The 21868-nt window shown below is 43.1% G+C and overlaps 1 protein-coding gene across 1 annotated transcript in view; it reads left to right on the plus strand.

Moving 5' to 3' along the window:
• Nucleotides 1-21868, plus strand: part of MAOB (monoamine oxidase B) — a 113381-nt gene that overhangs the window by 61222 nt on the left and 30291 nt on the right. The gene's annotated exons all lie outside the window — the stretch shown is intronic.

Genomic DNA, 21868 nt, shown 5'->3' on the forward strand with positions numbered 1-21868 from the left:
GCTGTATCTCCAGCACTTGGATTGGGACCCCACATACAGTAAGCTTTAGATAAATGTTTCTTGCATGCATGAATGAAAGAATGGGTCTGTCCCTTTTAGAGCACATTGGAGCAGACCTTGATTTGGTGGTGTTCTTAGGGCAAAACTGAAATATATACTAGTCCTATAGAAAAATAAGTGCCTGGGATGCCTGGGTGGCTCAGCTGGTTGGGCGTCTGCCTTCAGCTCAGGTCATGATCCTGGGGTCCTGGGATCGAGTCCCGTGTCGGGCTCCCTACTCAGCGGGGAGCCTGCTTCTCCCTCTCCCACTCCCCCTGCTTGTGTTCCCTCTCTCTTTCTCTCTGATAAATAAGTAAATAAAAGCAAAATAAGTGCCTACCTGGTATGATGTCAAGAAACCAGGAGTGCCTCCCATCTCAACACACCCACCACCAGCTCCCACCAGAATTCCACAGCTGACGATTACTTTCTTTGTCCACAAAGTTAAGTCACAAATAAACTTACAAATACAGAGGCAAACAACACAGAAAAATCCTCATCCTCACGGAACTTATGTGTTAGCTGGGAAGGACAGGCAATAAACAAACAAATAAAATACATAGAAAAAAACAATTTATATACCTAAAATAGAATTAGAATTAGCCATGTTTGATATTATATTGCTTTTCACTCGCAGTAACAGGCACAATGAAGAAAGATGGTAAAGGGCAAAATTAAAAAATGGATTTGCTTCAAATGAAGTTAATTCAGTTGCACCAAAATTTCATAAACTGCTTTGTCTGAAACTTTTTTAAATGTTAATTTTCTTTTACAGTCTCAACTTTAATAGGTATATGAGTTGATTTTCGAATGTATTTTAGAGTTAAAATTCAGTTAACCAGAATTATGCAAAAAGCTTTGGATTTTAAAATCTGTTACTTTTCCCATGTCAAGATTTAATAATTGCTACAAAGGGTTGGAACTTTTTAGCCAGATCTATTAAATCTCTTATATGCATTAAATAAAACATCTATTCAGCCACAATTGAAAAAATATATACTGTTGACCCTTGAATAACACAAGCTTGAACCACATGGGTTGACGTATATGAGGATATTTTACAATACAGTACTGCAAATGTATTTCTTTTCCTTATGATTTTCTTTTTTTCTTTTAGAGAGAGAGAGCTTGCGAGGGTGGGAGGGGAGAGAATCTTAAGCAGGCTCCATGCCCAGCGTAGAGCTCAACACGGGGCTCCATCTCGCAACCCCGAGATCATGACCTGAGCCAAAATCAAGAGTCAGAGGCTTGACTCCCTGAGCCACCCAGGCGCCCCCCTTTACGATATTCTTAATAACATTTTCTTTTCCCTAGCTTATTTTATTGTAAGAAAATAGTATATAATACATAGAACATACAAAATATGTGTTAATCGACTGTTTACGTTATCCATAAGGCTTCCAGTAGAGAGTAGGCCATTAGTAGTTAAGTTTTTGGGGTCAAAAGTTATATGCAGATTTTCAGCTGTGTGGTGGTTGGCATACTAACCCCCACATTGTTCATATATGTGTATATATACATATATGTCAGAAGATCATGCACGCTACGGAGAATGGGGGCTTTGGGAGTGGTGTGAGAGAGTGGGATCCTATTTCAAATAAAGTAGTCAGGGAGGAGGTGACATCTCAACAAAACCTCTCATCTGTAGGGTTTGCATGGTGTACATACCAACTTAGTGTCACTAAATGAAGAGCTGAGGGACGAGTACAATCGGTTCTCCTGAGCCAGTATGCACAGGCCCCAACACAACACGGGAAGGTCAGAGAGCTGGCATCCAATACTAAATGGCAGAGGGTGTATAGACAATTACGAGAACATTGGCTTGTACTCTAGGCGATATGAGAAGCCTACTTAAGCAACTTACGTTTGCTCAGGAGCAAATAAATGTGTGTGTGTGTGTGTGTGTGTGCGTGCACGCGTGCACGTACATGAACACATGGATATGTGTGTGTTTCTTCTTCATAGATGTCAATTCGCTCCAGCCACCATTCTGCTCTTTTTCAGGGGTAGATACCAAAGAAGAATATGCATCCTTCCCCTTGAAGAGCTGATTCCCTTTCTTCATTCATGCCTTTAACCAAGAACCCACTAAAATAAAAATGCTATATATGATCGTGATTTTTAAGACTATGCGGCTTATTCAACCTAGAGCTTTTCATAAAAGTGAAGTTCAGAACCTGTTGGGAAGGCTTACGTTGTCATCACAATTAGTATATAATACTTCATCTCGTTAGTTGGTGATGAAAGTATTCTTAGGATCCTGCTTGTAACATTAATTGAAACTGATGTATGTACATTTGGGAGACTTAAAGGTTTTCAGCAGACGGTAATTTTGAAGAGGAACATTTTGAAACTACGCTTACACCACCCTGCATTTTTCATTGCCATGGTCAGCATTTAAACCAACTGTAGGTCAGCATAAGGTAGCTAGCACCCTGTGACCTGCCCTGGAATTTGAAGCGATCATATGATACAGTATCCCTGAACGGCATTTTAAAATTGAAGTTATGCATAAGCATAGTGTTGGAGTTATTTTAGGAACCTTCTAAGTTAATAGCTTAATTTTGAGGGAGTCTAAATGATACAGATCAAAGACAAAATACTTGTACAGTGACAGACTTCTTGAGCATAAATACATAAGTTTGCATATGGAAAAAGTGAGATAGTTGAAAAGAATGTCAGGAAGAAGAAAGAGGTAAGTGCTTACAAATTTATCAGAAGCCATGAATCATAATATATCTTAAAGAGCATCCTTCCCAGCTATGAAAGAGGTAGCCATTGTTCCAGTAGTTTTTGCTGGTATCTTCTAGCAGGTCCAAGATATGTTGGAATGATCAGATCAAAGCTCCTCATAGCCTTAAATATATATATATGTATGTAATCAAGTGTATTTGGGGGGGGAGCCAAAAGGTAAAACTACTAGTCCATCTATAATAACATAAAGATTGAGATCATAGGCTTAGAACGCAGAGGCCTGGATTCAAATTTCCGACTCACTACTTTATTAGCTGTGTGATTGGAGGCAAGTTTCTTAACCTCTCTGTACCTTTTTGTTTCTTAATCTAAAAAAATGAAGATAATAATAACACCTTCTTCATAGGGTTGTTGAGAGAGAGAAATGAATTAAATTTGTAAAATCTTGAAAGAGTCCCTGGTACCTCGGAAGTGCTCAGGAAGTGTTAGCCATGATGATGATGAGGGGGGTGGTGATAATTATGGTGCTTGCCTATTACAATCCTGATTTTTCTTACCCACTTTCTTCTAGCTCATGAATTAACCTTTGCAATTTTTTTTAAAGAATATAAAATATAATGGGGCCCTTGGGTGGCTCAATTGGTTAAGCATCTGCCTTCGGCTCAGGTCATGATCCCAGGGTCCTGGGATCGAGCCCCGCATCAGGCTCCCTGCTCAGCGGGAAGCCTGCTTCTCCCTCTCCCTCTGCCATTCCCTCCCACCCCCCACTTGTGCTCTCTGGCTCTCTCTCTCTCTCTCTGTCAAATAAGTAAATAAAATCTTTAAAAAAAAGAATATAAAATATAAAATAAATAAATCTTAAAAAAAAAAAGAATATGGACGTCAATCAAAAGTACCACTTAAGTGAATTTCTTTGAAAATGCTTTCTTCCTGAAAATAATTGTCTCAAATAAGCAAATGCCTCCGGGATAATCCTTTCATCTCAGTGCAATTCATCACATTTGAATTCCTTGAAGTGTCTCTAGGGTATCTTCCACGTACAATTCACAAGTTGCCTCTTTGCCAGACTTGTCTCTTCCTTTATCTGAATCTCATTCCAGATTTCTCCTGCTGCATCATCTCCTTACTAGACCCCAAATGTTTCTCTAACTGGGATCTGCCCAGCATCCTTCTTGCTGTTTCAACAAGGGACTCTCCCTTAAATCAAGGGATTTATTTTATTTATTATAAATAAAATAAATATTATTTATTTATTTTTCACTGCAAGGGATTAATGTTCATAGCAGCAAAGCTCCTGTGGGGGCCAAGGAAACCCTTCTATCTATGCATGGAGTCTCTTTTGATTTATTTCAAAGCGGAGTTCTTCCTTCAAAGCATTGAATTTCTTTTGGGGGGAATTTTCTGACTCATCTAAGCGAATCATCGTTTTGGTTTGTACCATTAGAGAAAGCATTTTCCTCAAACAATTTATGGAGTGAAAGGTTGGTATCTGTGTCAGTATTGATCAGAGGCTGACTTTGGAACTGCGTGAGTTACTCAATCGAGAGTACAGAGCAAGTTGTGGAGATAATCAGGATGGGAATTTCCATCTTGTGAGAACCTCTCTGTAGAGAAATACAGACTAAGTCTGGAGTCACAGACCTCTGTCAGAGTCCTGGGCTTTAGGAAAATTCACCATGGACCCTGGCCATGTGTAGTTTACTGCTTCCTAGAAACCTCAAGTCCTAGTGTGTAATGTGGAACTATTAGTTTCTACCTCCCAATGTGATCATGGAAAGTGAATATGATAATATATAAAATGACTTTATATATAAAATGACCGTGTGTGTGTGTGTGTGTATATGTGTGTGTCTTATGTGGTAGAGAAACTCTTTAGGAGGGAATTTTTTTTTATATATTTTGCTTTTTAGACACAACTTTTCCAGACTTAGATCATCACATATCCTCAGATTTCAAAATGAGAGTCTGGTAACCCAAAGATGATAGTTGACTTCTGAGGAATAACCCATTTTGAGAAAAATCATTTGTTTTAAAGCCCTAATTTCTCTTCTTTCTTCTTCCTTCCTTTCCCTACCCTCCCTCCCTCCCTCCCTCCCTTCTCTCTCTCTGTTTCTTTCCCCCTCTCTCACTCATCTCTCTCCCTTTCTCTCTCCCCGGCCCTCCTCTTCCTCCCTCCCCCCCCTCTTTCTCTTTCCTTTTATATTGTACTGTGTCTGTACCCAGGTTACAAAGAGCTTTTTCATCTTCTCATTACTCTATACAGTTTAGGGACATCAAAAGCATTTGGATAATATCTTTGAAAGACCAGGGATGCATCTGTCGTCTGGCACCTGTGACCCCAGGGAGGCTGCAGTTGGGCTGGGAAAGTGGTGCAGTTGTTGGGGATTAGCTGAGCTGCTCTCTGAGGCTGGTGTTCAGGATCCAGTCCTGGAGGTTCAGAGAGGGCTTGATAGAGAAGGTGACTGGATGAGCACCTTCCCTGACAGGAGGGTGCTGAGATGAGCAGTCGGAGACTGATTTTTCTGCTGGTAAATCCCAGCATGCTGAGTGATGCTGTAAGGGCAGGAAGCTTTTCGTCTCCCGCTACAAAGTCATCTGCCACTCACACAGTGGGGTTCCCATGGAGGGTCTGGAGAGCCTCCTTCATGGGAGGCTCAAGATATGACAGTTGGCAATACCTTTCGTGGAAGGGAAATTGTAGGGACAGTAGTGATGATATTCATCGGTATTTACACATTTACTGTGTGCAAGGCACTCTGTTAAGAGATGCATATGCATCATCTCACTCACTGCTGGCCATGACACCATGCCATTGGTTCTGTTTACATCCACATTATAGAAAGGTGTGTTGGGAAGGCAAAATTTCCTCTGCCCTTCAAGATCCTTCTAGCTGGACTAAGAATCAAATTGACGTGAGACAGATTAACATGAGAAAATCACATTTAATAGCATATGTACTTAAGGGGAATCCACACAAACATGGAAATTCCAAAGCCAGCAAGGCAACATGAAGCTTCTATGAGCTGAGGAGAGGGGTAGGGGTCTGAGGATACAAACAGGAGAAAGACCATTAAGAAGAAGGGGAAAGGAGATGTTAGGAAAAACAAGGTTGCCCTATGATGCAGCTAAGTTTCTTAGGTAAAAGGGAGTCTTTGTTAATAGCTCTCTTCCTGGTGAGGCAGGCAGCTGAGGTGGAGGTAAAGAGCTTTTCCTGAGTCAGCTGGGTTTGGATTGCTTTTAACTCAAAATAGTGTTCATGCCAAAGTGGCCCATCTCGGCGTGGCCTGCACTTGGGTTCCCCAGGTGCATACGATTGAAGTCACTTGCCTGAGTTCATGTGGTTAACTCGTAGCATGGTGAACATCACAGGCTGTGCTCTTAACTCTGATCGCACATATGTGGGGACAAAAATGGATCTTTTCCAAGTGATTTCTGGTGTTTGAATATTCTAAAATAAGGCTTTGCAATAATTGTGGCTAAGCCAAATATCCCTCTTTTGCTAAGGCTATTGTGTTTGGTTTTCTTTCTTTACTGTTCTGTAATTCAATTAACTGAAAAATCACGTTACCTCTTACTGTGAACTATTTGTTACTCATGACACTTCTGACACCAAATATGTGGGGATTTTTTTTTTTCCACACACCAACCAATTCTTTAACTCTCCAGATACCAACTGGGTATACTACAATTCAATATAATTCTAACACTAATTACCCAGAGTTGGCATAGACCCCACAAATTAAGGGCTCAACCCCACAAAATTGCCCCCACTTCAGAGGCCAGTCGCAGGTCCCGGGCCTTGTGTACTTCTGACTGACCAGCTATAAGTCGGAGGTTCCCACAACCCCCTCCTCAGGTATGGTAATTTGCTAGAATGGCTCATAGAACTCAGAGAAAACAGTGTACTTACCAGTACTGGTTGGTTGTGATAAAGGATACAGATGAACAGCCAGATGAATAGGTACATTGGGCAAAGTCCCAAAGGGTCGTGAGTACTGGAGCTTCCGTACCCGTGGAGTTTGAGGTGGGCCACCCTCCCAGTACACGGATGTGTCTTTGTTCACCAACCCGGAAACTCTCTGAACTCCCTTGTTTAGGGATTTTTATGGAGGCTTCATTACGTAGGCACGATTGATTAAATCATTGACCATTGGTGATTAGATCAATCTCCAGACTCTCTCCACTCCCCACAGGTCCAGGGACACAAAGTTCCAAGCTTCTAATCATGTGGTTTGTTCCTCTGGCAATCAGCTCCCACCAAGAGTCACTTCCTTAGCATAACTTCAGATTTGGTTTAAAAGGGGCTTTTATGAATAACAAAAGACCCTCTTTTCACCCTTATCACTCAGGAAATTCCAAAGGTCTTATAGGCCAGGCATCGAGGACAAAGACCAAATATATATTATCACAACACCACACTTTTGTAGTACAATTTTCCAAGCCATAACATATCTATACGGGCATGGAATTTTACAACTCTTGAATAATGGCTATTTTTACAAGCACTTTATGTTTTTGTCTGTGAAAAACCACATTAGATTTCTTAGTTATACTAGAATATTAGAGCTGGGAAAACTACCTTCTATGTAAATGATTTATGGAGGATCTATGAAGTCTTTTAATGAGACTAAAAGTGACCTTTTCTCTAATTTAAGATTACACGTAAGCTAATGCAGCTAGCAGAGCATGTTAAAAATGCATAGAAGAGAAGATTTCAATATTAAGACTTGTTTAAGATTCATGGGAATTTGGAGATCATGTGGATTTTAACTCCAAGGTTCTTTCCTAAATAACTCAAAACATGTCGTAGGAGTTTTCTTAGGTTTTTTTTTTTTTTTTTTTTAATTCCTTGCAAACATTTTTAAGATGGCAAATTTAACTCTTGCTCCTGGCACAAACCTTCACGTGAACATTAATGGGATTTTTAAACTATGACCTGTGATGTAGAAGTGAGCTTTGCCTCGTCACAAACTTTCTGCTCTGTTTCCCCCTTTCGGTCTGTAAACCTATCTGAGTACGTTTGTGGCCGTTGTCACTATATTGCCCATTTCCTGCAGCAAGTCTCTGGTGAGGATAATGGAGAAGAAGATTGGGACCTCCCCACTAATCCTACTTCCAGAAAACCCCTCTTCTCAAATGAGGTCCCACTGTGCTTGGTTCTAGACGTTTTTCATGAGATTAGCATGATGAGGGAGTGCACTGGGGATCAACAGCTTGGATAGGAAGGGAAGAGCCATCAGAGGAAGTCAAACTGTGATGTAGTTTCAATGGAAGCCTCAGCCAACCCTGCAAGGAATTCCGAAGATGGGACGACCCTCCAGAGCTGTTCTGAGTGGGGCAGAAGGACAAGGACTTGATACCCTCATATCATTCAGTTATTGGAAGTGAGCTCCCCAGAGAAGGTGGCCTAACCTTGGACAAGTGGATTTTTTGCAGCTGGGGTAATCTCTGAAGGGGGCTAAGAACCAAGGGCTGCCTGCCAGGAATAATGTTAGCAGCTGAAGAAAGAACTCCCTTGCTTCTGAATGGGGATATGGGCAAGCTTATCACAGCATCCACCACATGGACCACTGGGTAGACCTCTCTTATCTTCAGTAATTCTAGGCCAAGCTTTACTGATTGGGACTTCTGTAGACCTTGCCATTTGGCGAAGAGAATGGCCCTGGGGAGAGAAGCGTAAGGGTGTCTGGGATAAGATAGATGCAGTCATGAATCCTGCTAACTGCGCTCTCCATGAAATAGCTCACTTTCCTCAAAGACTCAGGGTTCCATCAAGGGCCTTTACAATATGCAGCCCTGTAGCCAGGTGATGCCATGAGGCCAGCCATGTGCCACGTTATAATCATGGTGCGGTAATTCTCTGCTTCCACGAACCTGCGCCTCCAACTAGACTTTGGAACTCCTTGAGCCTGGGACTGTGTCTTCTTTCATTTCTGTCTCTTCAGAGCACTATGTGGTGGCTGTTTCATACCTTGTAGTGAATACATTTTTACCGAGTGAAAGAAGAAATTGCCCAAATGTCAGGGGTACTTAAAATTGCGATGCCTAGAGATTTTTCTTGGGCCCATCCAAGCCTATCAGTGAGACAATTTTGATTCTCTTCATCATTTGGCTAAATATAGTGTTAGTTCTAATTTGGTAGTTTATCCTTTGCTTTGTCTCTCTGCCTAGGGCTTTTAAAGTTAAATTACATATAAGCCAACAGAGTGGAATGGTGATGAGGGGGGCCATGTTGTTGCCTGCCATTTTTGTGCATCGGTGACCATCCAGATCTTGGATCTCCTGCTGCATGAGAGATGTCATGAGTAGGGGAACTAGCTTGACTTTAAGCACACCTGAATATGAACACCCCTCGTTAACTCTGCGATCCTGGGAAGGTCATTTATCCTAAGACTCACTCTCCTCATCTGTAAAATGGATCCATGCACAAATGTTCATAGAGCATTACTCTAATAGCCAAAAAGTGAAAACGACCCAAATGTCCTCAACAGATGAATGTATAAATAAAATGCGGTCTATCCATAAAATGGACTGTTAGAGAACCTTTCCCACCTGACTCACAGAATGGCTCTTAAAAAAGAGCCTTAAAAAGGAAAGAAATTCTGATACATGCTACAACATGGATGCACCTGGAAAACACTATGCTAATTGAAATAAATTAAGACACAAAATCCACTTATAGAGTTATCTAGAATAGGCAAATTCATAAAGACAGAAAGTGGGATAGAGATTACCAGAACTTAATGGGAGGGGAAAATGTAGAGTTAGTATTCAATGGGTATGAAGTTTCTCTTTGGGATGATGAAAATGTTCTGAAAATGGATAGTGGGGATGGTTGCACAACATCGTGAGTGTACTTAATGGCACTGAACTGTATACTTAAAGAAGGTTAGAATTGTAATTTTATGTTACGTATATTTTACTACAATAAAAAAGATGAATTTTATGGTATGTGAATGATATCTCCATAAAGCTGTTATTTAAAAATAGGGTTAGGGGCGCCTGGGTGGCTCAGTTGGTTGAGCATCAGACTCTTGATTTTCGGAACAGGTCATGATCTCAGGGTCATGAGATCAAGCCAGGACTCTGGCTCTCCACTGAGCATAGAGCCTCCTTAAGATTCTCTCTCTCCCCCTCTCTGCCCCTCTCCCAGGACTCTGGCTCTCTGGTGAGCATAGAGCCTCCTTAAGATTCTCTCTCTCCCCCTCTCTGCCCCTCTCCCCTCCACTCACACACAGTCTCTCTCTCTCTAAAATAAATAAATAAATAAACAAACAAATAAATAAATAAATAAATAAAGGTGGTAGATGAAGAAAGAGAAGTATGTAAGTCTTGTTGACCATGGTAAGGACCTTGGATTTCTGGTAAGCGTGGTGGAAAGCCATTAGAAGAATTTGGTCAGGAGAGTGACATGCTCTGGTTATATGTTACAAAGCTCATTCTGGCTGCTGGGAGACTCTGGGGGCCAAAAGTTGAAAGCAGAGAGAGAGTTCAGGAAGTTAATGCAGTAATCAAGGCCAGGGCTGGTGGTGGCTTGGACCAGGGAGGTAACAGTGAAGGAGGTGAGTCGTGGTTGTATTCTAGATACATCTTGATGTCTAACTGTCTACACTCGATAACAACTGGACTCCAAAAAGGAACTCACCTTTGAAACCACTTCCTCTTGTTTCTCTCCCCAAAGAATTCAGTCGCCTATGGTCAGTATGGATACTGAACCCTTCTTTCCAAGGAAGGGACCCTTAAATAGTGATCTGGAGGCCACCATGATGCATCAGCTTGGGCAGGAAGCTTTTCTCCATGACAGTAGATCAGTGCTGGCTGGGCCGAGATTAAAGCCTGAAGTTCCTTTCTACTCAAGTAGTCAATGAATTTATGTTTCTTAAGATGTTCCAGGGCTGCATGGCTCAGTCGGTGAAGCGTCTGCCTTCAGCTTGGGTCATGATCCCAGAGTCCCGGGATCGAGCCCCGCGTCGGGCTCCCTGCTCAGCGGGGAGTCTGCTTCTCCCTCTCCCTCTGCTGCTCCCCCCACTCATCCACGTGCTCTCTCTCTCTCTCTGTCAAATAAATAAAACCTTTAAAAAAAAAAAGACATTCCAGGGCTCCTTTTCTGGCTGCTAACCTTCCTCACCCTGAATTCAGAAGTTACATCAACCATTAATTTTTTAAAAACAACTTCATTGAAATAGCAGTCATATACAATACAATTCTCCCACTTAAAGTGTACAATTCGATGTTTTCTCGTTTATTCAGAGTACGTAAATTTTTACTGATGTATGACATACCTACAGAAAAGGAGACACAACCTAAATGTCCAGCTTGATGAATTTACACAAAGTGAACACAACCATGAGGCGAGCACTCAGACCAAGAAACAGAGCATGGTCAGCCCTCGGAGGCCTCCTCATGCTCCCTTACTGACACTATGCCCAAGGATAACTGCTCTCCTGACTTCTAGGACTTTCGTAGATTAGTTTTGCCTGTTTTCGAACTTTATATAAGTGGAATCGTAAAGCATGTCATCTTCGGGTCTGGCTGCTTTTGTCATTTTGTGTTGTGAAATGCAAGTGTGTCATTCCGGGTAATTGTAGATCATTCTCCTTGCTGTATGGTGCTCCACTGTGGGAATATAATTCAGTTTTTCGTCCATACTACCGTTAAGGGACATTTAACATTCTTGCGTAGTGTTTGGAGAACATTTCCTTGGGCATCCAGAAGTGGGTCGTAAGCTATGCACCATACGCAGCTTTTAGTAAATAGTGCCCAACAGCTTTGCAAAGTGGTGAGACCATGTTAGACTCCCACTAGCCGGGTGTGAGAGTTCTGGTTGCTTCTGAATCTCACCAACCCTTGGTATTGTCCTGACCCTTTTTTAACCCCAAATTCCTGCACTCTTGGGGAAGGAGCCGCAGATAAGTTTCAAGCCCACTCAGTGTTTTCTGCAGAATTGTCTGTATGTGTGCACTTGACTGGAGAGATTCCATGGTGTTCAGCAGATTTTCAGAGGGGCTCTTGTCCCAGAGAAGGGCAAGAACCCCTGCTTCAAGTTTTTGGCTGTCGTATAATCCCTAGCATTGTGATAGCGCAGCCTTTTATGTGCGCCAAGATTTCTCCTGGAAAAGCTAAGGCCGCTGGGTAGCTGTCTCTATTTTTGAAAAGCACATTATTCAAGGCCAGAGCACTCTGGAACTTCGCTAGTGCTGGTGCATGTTGGGTAATATGTTGTTCAGAAATTATATGCCCTAAATAAAGGGATGGTGCTTATTGGGTTATTTTAGATGCCTGTGCTATTTGAACAAATAAACACTTAATGTGTCTACTAATTCAAAGACTGAAAAAAATTGGCACGGGAAAACAGATTTTAGCTGTGGGCGTTATTCTGCTTTGGAAACAACCTCTTGGCATCAATGGTGTGTCCTGATGGTTTGTAATGTGATATGGCTGGAAATGGCCAATATAAGTGGCTCAGGATTAAGGGGCACAAAACTTCATGTCTTTCTGGGGGCACCTGGCTGGCTCAGTCCGGTGGAATGTGTGACTCTTGATCTCGAGGTTGTGAGTTCAAGTCCCACGTTAGGTGTAGAGATTACTTAAAAATAAAATCTTAAACAACAGCAACAACAACAAAACCTCTGCGTATTTCTCACACACTGAGTCTTTGAGGTAAATATATGAGCTAATTTTGGACACTCTCCCCTGTGGAACTCCGGGTCTGTCTCCATTGGCAGGTGTAATTACAACAAATGATGAAGATCAAGAGGACAAAGATATTGATTAGGTCTTTGGTGGGGGGGAGAGTTACAATCTTAAGCTTCCTACTCTGAGCACTTTAATTTTTTCAGAAAAAAATGAATTTTGATTGTGTTTAGAAAACAGTCAGACTTCTGTCTCAGACCCTAAAGAATTCCTCTTCTTATTTTTACACAATTTGCCTTAGTTCAGGCTGCTATTATAGAATACCAGAGACTGGGTGGCTTATAAATAACAGCAGCTTATTTCTTACAGTTCTAGAGGCTGGGAAGTTCAAGATCAAGGCGCCAGCAAATTTGATATTGCTGTGTTCTCTGTGTGTCTCACGTGGCAGAAGTTCTCCAGAGTCTCTTTTATAAGGGCCCTGAGCTCATCCATGAGGGCAGAACCCATCTGACCCCATGACTTCCCAAAGGCCCCAGCTCCTCATACCATCCCACACGGGAGGGTAGGTTTCAACCTATGAATTTGGAGGGGGGGGGGCACACACACACATTCAGTCTGCAGCTCTGTTCATCCAATCACCCACCTATCTGTCCGTTCATCCATCCAATCATCCAAAGCTTGTCCAACATTGATTAAATAGATAACATTCTTACACATTATGGGAGGATGCAAATGATTGATCCTTTCCCGAAGGGGCTGGAAAGAGAAGAGATACCCATGTGGAACACATAGAGAATACTATCAAGATAACATGGGCAGGTCCCAGCTAATATGGCAGGGGCTCAAAATGGAGTGAACTTTAAATGTAGTGCACTGATTGGGGGTGAGGTGAATCTTGGAAGGCTTCTCGAAAAAAGTGTCTGGAGCTGGACATAGAGAGTAGTTCAAGCTTTGCACTGATGGAGATCTGAAGGCAAAGGACCTTCAAAGGAGGAAGCAGCAATAACGCAGTGATGATGATGGGCTGCTGAGATCAGAGAAACTTGTCTCCCTGACCAGATCACAGAGGCCATGTCCTTGGCAGCCACCTTGAGAAATGGGCGCGGGAGCCTGGATTTGGTGCAGTGAGCAAGGGCACATCCCAGGACACCACTGGGGCCTCTGCCGGAAGCGCTGCGCCCCCCTCCCCGAGACAGTCGCGTGGTTCCCTCTCTGTCCTCTCTTACCCTTTCCCTCAAATGTCACCTTCTCAGGGAGGCCTTCCTTGACCGCCTTATTTAAAATTGTAATCAACCCCAGGGGCGGCTGGGTGGCTCAGTCGGTTAAGCGTCTGCCTTCTGCTCAGGTCATGATCTCAGGGTCCTGGGATGGAGCCCCACGTCTGGCTCTCTGCTCAGCGGGGAGCCTGCTTCTCCCTCTCCCTCTGCTCCCCTCCCTGCTCGTGCTCGCTCTCAAATAAATAAATATATAAAATCTTCTTAAAAAATTGCAATCAACCCCAAACCACCAACACTTCCTCTTTGTCTTTCCAGCTCTCTTTTTCTTCATAGCTCTTACACCTTCTAATATACGTCGTGATTGTCTTACTTCTTTTGTTTAGTGCCTGGGTTGTTAGTTTATTTTGTTTTCACCTACTAGACTCTAAGCTCCCAGGAGAGCAGAGACTGTTGTCTGTGGTGGCTCACTACTCTGCCCCCGGAGCTGGAAGGGGGACAGGCACATGGGAGGGGCTCAAGAAATACTTGTGGAATGAATGAGGGAATGAGCTGACATGGCAGCCATTTGAGATGGGCTGGGCTGTTCCTTGCCTGAGAACGGGAGGGACCACCACAGGAAAGATCTGGCTGGTCACTGAACGCATCACTAGGTTCCCCTGGTTTGAGAATCTCAAATGGTTACCAGATCTAAATGGCCTTCCAGAGACCTTTTTTTTTTTTTTTAAGATTTTATTTATATATTTATTTGTCAGAGAGCGAGCACAAGCTGGGGAAGCAGCAGGCAGAGGGAGAAGCAGGCTTCCCGCTGAGCAGGGAGCCCAACGTGGGGCTCGATCTCAGGACCCCGGGATCATGACCTGTGCCGAAGGCAGACGCTTAATGACTGAGCCACCCAGGCGCCCCCAGAGACCTTCTTTAAATCAATTGGGCAGTGGCTCGTAGAGCAAAGACCTAAGTAAGAGCTTGAGGCCCGAATACATGAACCTGAGGTTAAATTCTTTTCCCACTGCATGCAAGCTGTGTGACCTTGAACAAGTTACTCAACCTCTCTGTGCTTCAGAACTCATCTGTAAAATGAAACTTACAATTAGCAGTTTACTTGCTGGGTTGTTGTGAGAATTAAATTAAATAACTTAATGAAAACTGTTAGCCCCGGGATGTTCCATAGTTACAGTTAAGAGGCTGGGATTCTTCGTGATCAAGAGTACTGGCCTTTGAGTGTCTGAGTTTAGATCCTGCTGCTGCTTATTGGTTATGAGACCTTGAGCAGATGATCGTTATTTCATCTGCCTCAGTTTCGCCATCTGAAAGGGTCGTGTGCAGATCAGTGAATCCGCACATGTAAAGTGCACCAAACACATCCTGAACAGAGTACACACTCTGTGTTAGCTGGTGTCATCATTGTTTGTTATTATTTTTCCTGTGGGGCTTTGCCTAATATCTTGGCCATCATGGCCCCCATCTTCGCCATTTCTCCCTACATGGATAATTCCAGTCCTTTCCTGGGCTCCCAGGCTGCCACTCTCTGCCCCTCCCCCCAGCTTCACCATGTGGTGATGCAGTGAGAAGACCGTGTTCATGCCAGCTCATGGTGCTTAGAAATGTGAACTGGGGGCCCCCCTGGGGGGCTCAGTCGGTTAAGCGTCCGACTCTTGATTTTGGCTCAGGGCATGATCTCAGGGTCATGAGATCGAGCCCCGCGTCAGGCTCTGTGCTGGGCGTGGAGCCTGCTTACGATTCTCTCTGCCCGCCACCCCCCCCCCCCCGGCTCGCTCTCTCCCTCTTAAAAAAAAAAAAATGTGAACGCATGAACAGAGGAAGAAAGCCATTTGCTACGTAGACCTTACAGGACTTCCTTCCTTTGTCCCCCATGGGCAAGATTCCATGTCTTTTCTTCCAAACTGGAAATACAGATTGAAAGTAAAGCTCGGTCCTCCAAATTTGTTTATGCCCTAAGCATCGTCCTTGCCGATAGCCGTAAAAATGACTGAGTTCTGGAGGGCTGGGCAGCCTGCTCCGGCTCCCCACAGGGAGGAAGGGCAAGATTCCCATGAACAGCAGAGAAGACATCCTGAGAGGGAAAGGTCGCTCTCGAGGAGCTGGATCTAAGAAGGGCCAGGCCACCTGTTTCTCCTGGCAGAGACCGGGAATAAAATGGCAAAGGGACTTCCTAGATGGGACAGAAATCAGGATGTGGGGTCTTTGCCTCCAGAGAACCAGAGTCAGGAGAAGAGCAGGCTATCTGGAGCATTGGAGGTGATGGGAGTGAGGGGGGCGTCACCGAGCCAGCCGGGGTCTGAGAGCCGCTCACCTGCTCGCTAGCCGGGGAGTCCAGCAGGCAGATATCGGATGTTTTCACTGAGTCTGCTGAGGCTCACGGGCTACAAAATAAGGTCATGTGATCATCAAGTCGGTCGCTGGTGTTCAAGAAGTCTGCTTTACATAGTCAAACATAGGCTGCCTATAAGAGACTCATTTTGGATCCAAAGACTCCTGCAGATTGAAAGTGAGGGTGTGGAGAAACATTTATTGCGCACAAGGAGGTCAAGAGTATTGGAGTAGCAATACTTATATGGGACAAACTAGACTTTCTTGTCCCTATGTTGTTTTTATCTGGCTTTGGTAGCAGGGTAACACGGGCCACCTAGAATGATTTTGAATGCCTTCCCTCTATTCCGTTATTTGTAAGATGCTGATAAAGATTGTCATTAATTATTATTTTTTTAAATGTTTGGTGGAATTCACCAATGACACCATGGGGTCTTGGGCTTTTCTGGGCTGGGACATTTTTGAGTCCTTGTTCAACTTTCATTCTCATTACAGGTCTAGAATTACCTATTTCTTGGATTCAAGATTGATGATTCAATCTTGGGAACTTGTGCGGTTTTAGGAATGATCTGGTTTTCTTTCTGAGTGATCTAATCTGTTAGTATATAATTGTTGCTAGTAATCTGTTACCACACTCTATTTCTGCGGTTATCTGGTGTCTTGTTTTCCATTTCTCAGTTTGGTTTTTGAGGCTTTTCTCTTTTTTTTTGCTTAGTAGTTAAAGCATTGCCAATTTTGTTTATTTATTTATTTATTTATTGGGAAAAACTGGTTATGACTTTCAACGTTATGCTACTGTTTATTCTGGTCTTTATTTTATTTATTTCTGATCTTTCTTTGTTGTTTCCTTCCTCTACAGAATTTCAGCTAAGTTTTTTTTTTTTTTCTAGTTCCTTGTGGCGTCATGTTAAGGTGTTTATTTGAACTGTTTTCCTTTTTTTTTTTAAAGATTTTATTTATTTATTTGTCAGAGAGAGAGAGAGAGAGCACAAGCAGGGGGGGGTGGCAGGCAGAGGAAGAAAGAGGCTCCTTGCTGAGCAGGGAGCCCGATGTGGGGCTCGATCCCAGGACCCCGGGATCATGACCTAAGCCCAAGGCAGACGCTTAACCGACTGAGCCACCCAGGCGTCCCTAAATTGTTTTCCCTAATACAAGCATTTATAGCATAGATTTCACTCAAACATCTGCTTTTCCTGCATCCCATAGGTTTTTTCTTTTTCTTTTGCTTTGAGACATATTTTGATTTGCTGTTTGATTTCTTATTTGGCTCATTGCTTGGGCAGTAGTGTGCTGTTTAATATTTACATATTAAATATTTAATATTTACATTGTAGGCTTTCCAGTTCTGTTTTAGTGTTGGTCTTTAGTTTTGTACCATTGTGGTTGGAAAATATACTTGGTAGGATTACAGTCTTCTTAAATTTGTAGTATCTGTCTTGTGGCTTTTTATGTGATTTGACCAGGGGATTCTTCTGTGTGTACTTGAGGGAAATGTGCATTCTATTTTTCTTGGATGGAATGTCTTACATATTTTTTTTAGAACCATGAAAAAAATTTTTAATGTTTAAAAATATAAAGTAAAATAAAAAGTCAAACATAAATCTTCAGGCCAAGAATTTTGATTCTAAGAATTTATCCAAAGGCGATTAATCAAAAATGTGGATGTGGATTTATAGGTAAGAAGTGGTTGTATAAATGACAGGACGTTTATCATGAACCATCAACAACATCTATTTAGTGAGCACGTCCTGTTTGCTATGTATAAACACTTTTACATTCTTAAAAATTATTGAGAACCTCAAGTAGCTTTTGTTCACGTGACTCTATCTATATTTACCATGTTAGAAATTAAAACTGAGTATTTTTTAAAAATATCAATTCACCTAAAATAACAATAATAACTCGATGACAATTTAACATAACATATTTGTACAAAAAAAGTAATTTCTAAAACAAAAAAAAATGAAAGAGTAGCATTGATTTACATTTTTGCATCTCTTTTGCACATCTGGCTTGATAACAGAGAGCTGGAGTCCTGTATCCACATTAGCATTCAATCTGTTGCAGTATGTTGTTTTGGTTGAAAGAAACAAAGAAGATCTTCCTGCATGTGTGCTGGGGAAAGGGAGACCCTCACAGACTCCCTGAATGTACTTGAGGGACCGTAAGGGGTTCCTTGGATCACAGTTTGAGAAACTGCATATATGGAATATTGTGTAATAATCAAGGGAAATGCTTATTGAGTAAATACTAAACGACATGGGAAATGTTTGGAATACAATACTGACTGGAAACTAGCAGGACAATAATTGTGTGTACAATAGAGCCTCAAATATAGAATGTATAAAATATAGGAAAAAATGAAAAAAAAAAAACATAGCTGAAATGTTAATACCCACAATAGATTTCTGCTTGGTGGGATTATGAATACTTACTGTTTCTTTATAGTTTTCTTTGTCATCTAAAATTTCTTTAGTGGCTCAAACACACACACACACACACACACACACACATGATGTGTCACATCAAGCATGGCTCCTGGGCTTTATCTTCTCCCCACCAGCAGGGACATATGCCTTTCAGCCCTGTCTTACCTCTCCACAAGCACCCGCCCTCCCTAAAGTGACCCCCAAAGAGCTTGGACTCTTCCATATCATCTGTTTGCCCCTAACTTCCCTCCACTGTTTCTTCCAGAGAGCCCACAGGATGGTGTGCCTTGGTCTCAAATCCCAGAATCCCTGTGGCGGTGTCCCTTCCTCATGGCGCTTGCTATGATTCTTACTTAATTTGTATCACAGGGATTTTGATATTAGTCACCAGTATATAATTAATGGCCAGTGGATGGTTCATGATGATTTGCCAGATGTTACCCGCCCACCTCCCTATACACACACTTGTGACCTTGACAGAAAGAGATAAAAGCACAAGCAGGTTGAGGGACGCCTGGGTGGCTCAGTCGGTTAGGCATCTGCCTTCAGCTCAGATCATGATCCCAGAGTCCTGGGATCGAGCCCCACATTGGGCTCCCTGCTCAGCGGAGAGCCTGCTTCTCCCTCTCCCCCTCCTCCCCACTTATGCTCTCTCTCTCAAATAAATAAGTAAAATCTTTAAAAAAAAAGAAAAAAGCACAAGCAGGTTGAATAGTCACCACTTGCACGGGGGAAAAAAAAACAAAAACCCTTAGGACCAAGATGGAGGGGAAGAAAATAGTATTCAGCCAAACAATTCAGTTACTCGGGGATTTTGTGTGTGTTTGTGTGCACAAACACTTTGGTTCAGCCAGAAATCCCCAGCCATGACTTGGAGAGGAGTGAGAGCCCAGCAGATTTGATTAGTTGGTGTCCGCTCTATCACTACCAGGCTCTGCGCCAATAGCCCATGGCCGCTCCTGGGAGCGTGGAGACGGTTGTTTCAAAACTTGAGAACCCCAGTCTGACTCCTGGGGCTTGCCCTGGGAAAAGGTGAAGAACACCTTTCGGGTGAGGGCAGAGTTTCTGATCCCTTTTGCCACACTGAGGAACGCAGGGAGATGTCTTTGGATGCGGGTCTTGGAGGCACTCTGCCCCGGGTAGGTAGCCTGACTTGCTTCTACACTCTCGAAGTTGCATCGCTCACCTCCTTTGTGTGAGTACCTTGGTGTGTAGGGTGGGGAGGGGGGCGGAGGTTGGCAGTACTCTGCTGGTGGGGATCTGCAAAAGTCAGAGTAGGTCTGGGCTCAGTGGCAGACGTCAAAAGAAGGAGGTTAAGAATAGCATAAGAAACTTGCTCTAGATGGAATGTGGCCCCCCGAAATTCATATGTTGAAATCCTAAGCCACAGTGTGATGGTGTGAGGGGCCGGGGCCTTTGGGAAGTGACTGGATCATGAGGTTGGAGCCCTCATGAGTGAGCTCAGTGCCCTTATAAAATAGACCCCAGGGAGCTCCCTTGTCTCTCCTGCCATGAGAGAACACAGCGAGAAGACAGCCATCTATGAACCATGAAGTGGCCCCCACCAGAAGCCAAATCTGCCAGTGCCTTGATCTTGAACTTCCCAGCCTCCGGCACTCTGAGAAAGAAATCTCTGTTGTTTAAGCCCCCCGTCTATGGTCTTTTGTTATAGCAGCCCGAAAGGACTAAGGCAAAAGCTAAGTACAAAAGATCGTTTTGGAATTTAGGACATTGTGTGTCAAGCAGATAACAAGGTCAAGGTCACACTGCTGAAATGAAATCAGATATGTCTTGTGAACTTACTGCGTGCCAGCAATCGATGCCAGCAGGTCCTGTTCACTGCCGTACATGGGTCACCTCGCTTTCTTTTCCCAGCACATCTATGAGGTAGTTACTGTTGTTCCATTTTACACGCGAGCAAACTGAGGCACAGAGAGGTGAAGCAACTCAACATGGCTAGTGAGTGGCAGAGCCATGCCTTGACCCAGGTTGGCGAGCCCCAGAGCCGCGCTCTTGCAGCTTAGATCCCAGTGGGTGACGCAGAACGATAAATGCATGAAGCCGGGACGGTAGAGGTAGCGGCAGGTGAAAGGGAAACAGAGAGCTGGGCAGCGCTGAGAATGCCGCCCAACCCAGCTGTTTACGAAATCTGGGCATACTTCCTGGAGGAAGGTGATGGGGCCGAGATGCTGAGTTGGAAACACTGCTGTCTGGGGCCCAAGGAGATTAAGCAACTCACTTTGTGTCAATCAACTTAGAAATTTTAAAGTTTTTTAAATTTTAAAAAGTATGTTTTAAATATATTTTAAAAACCCAGTATACACATTGTCATTATGCTGTACATTTTAAACTTACACAGAGCTATATGTCAATTATATCTCAATAAAACTGAAAGAAGAGATGCAAACTTAACAAACCAGAAGTAACACTTGTGTGACCACCAATTAAAGTTACTATTGTTTTGTGTGACTATAAAAAAAAAAAAAGAAGGGGGCAGGAATTGACTGGAAAGTGGCAAGGGAGAGGGTTACATGGGTGCACACATGTGTCGAGACTTCCCAAATTGTGCATTTAAAATGGTTACATTGTATGTAAATTATACCTGAATAAAGTTGATTAGAAAGTGCAATGGTTATGTGTCAATTTGGCTAGGCCACAATACCCAGATATTTGGTCAAACACTATCTACGTGTTTCTGTGAAGGTATTTTTTGGATGAGATTAACACTGAAATCAGTAGACTTTGATTAAATAGATGACCCTCTGTAATGTGGGTGGGCCTCATCCAATCAGGTGAAGGCCCAAATGAAAAAAGACTGAGCTCCCCTAAGGAAAAGGTCATTCTGCCAGCAGACAGCCTTTGGACTAGAACTTCAGGTCTTCTCTGCGTCTCCACCCTGCTGGCCTACCCTGTAGATTTTGGGCTTGCCAAGCCTCCACAGTTGTGTGAGCCAGTTTTGTAAAATAAATCTTCACACTCTGCCATACACACACACACACACACTTGCACATACACACATCCTGTTGGTTCTGTTTCTCTGGAGAACCCTACCAAATATAAGAAGAAAAGTAAGCCTGCCTCATAAATCTTCCCTGAGAACCTTACGGCCTTGTTGGGAAGAGAAGACCAGTATGGCCACAGAATGAATACAAGAATGAATGTGAAATCTCATCTCATTTCACACCTCGCCTGTCTGCCTACAGAATCCACATGAGCTGAATCTTTGCTGAATGACTCAGAGTTATGGTGAGATTTTGGTTGACTGTGGACCTTGCGTTATTCCAAGTTGGGTGAAAGATGACATCAGAATGCACAGCCTGACTTCTGACTTGGGTTTTCAGGTTGACCCAGAGTGGTTTTTGTGCGTGTCCTTAACTGCCATTGAGTTAAACCTCCCAGAGATGATTTACAGGAGGTCTTATTATTAGTTTTTGGAGAAATGTGTGCCCTTTATCTCTGTGTTGAGGGGACCCTACCCTGCCGGGAGAACCAAGTAGTGCAGATATGTCCCCAGAAGAGGCTTGAAAT

Source organism: Halichoerus grypus, chromosome X (assembly GCF_964656455.1).
Source record: "Halichoerus grypus chromosome X, mHalGry1.hap1.1, whole genome shotgun sequence".
NCBI lineage: Eukaryota > Metazoa > Chordata > Mammalia > Carnivora > Phocidae > Halichoerus > Halichoerus grypus.